Below are 386 nucleotides of genomic sequence, written 5' to 3'. Positions count from 1 at the left end.
CGGCATTCCCATTCCCTACTGAGAACGTGTGGTTTGTTCTCACCCCAAAATCTTCCACCCTTTCAATGACACAGGTTCGAAGATTCAGTTAGAAGATGCAGACGACTAGTAGATTTACTGGTGATTCCTGTTATTTTTATAGAGTTCCCTCGCCCTTGTTGCTTTAAGTTTTATTTTATCCAGAGGGATATGTATTGTATTTGAGTTTTATATTGAATTCATTTGTATAGCATTTATTATTATTAATAATTGTGTGATTTGAATTACTACAAATAAATTTCTGGTATTTTCTTATAAACTGAAACGCGATATCGACCTAAAGGCTCAATAGTAAATTTATAATAAAGGAAATCAAGTCCGTAACGCCTTACTTTTGGTACGATCAT

The sequence above is a fragment of the Arachis duranensis genome, chromosome 9 (genome assembly GCF_000817695.3).
Source record: "Arachis duranensis cultivar V14167 chromosome 9, aradu.V14167.gnm2.J7QH, whole genome shotgun sequence".
In the NCBI taxonomy this organism is placed as follows: domain Eukaryota; kingdom Viridiplantae; phylum Streptophyta; class Magnoliopsida; order Fabales; family Fabaceae; genus Arachis; species Arachis duranensis.
This window is presented reverse-complemented; position numbering follows the sequence as displayed.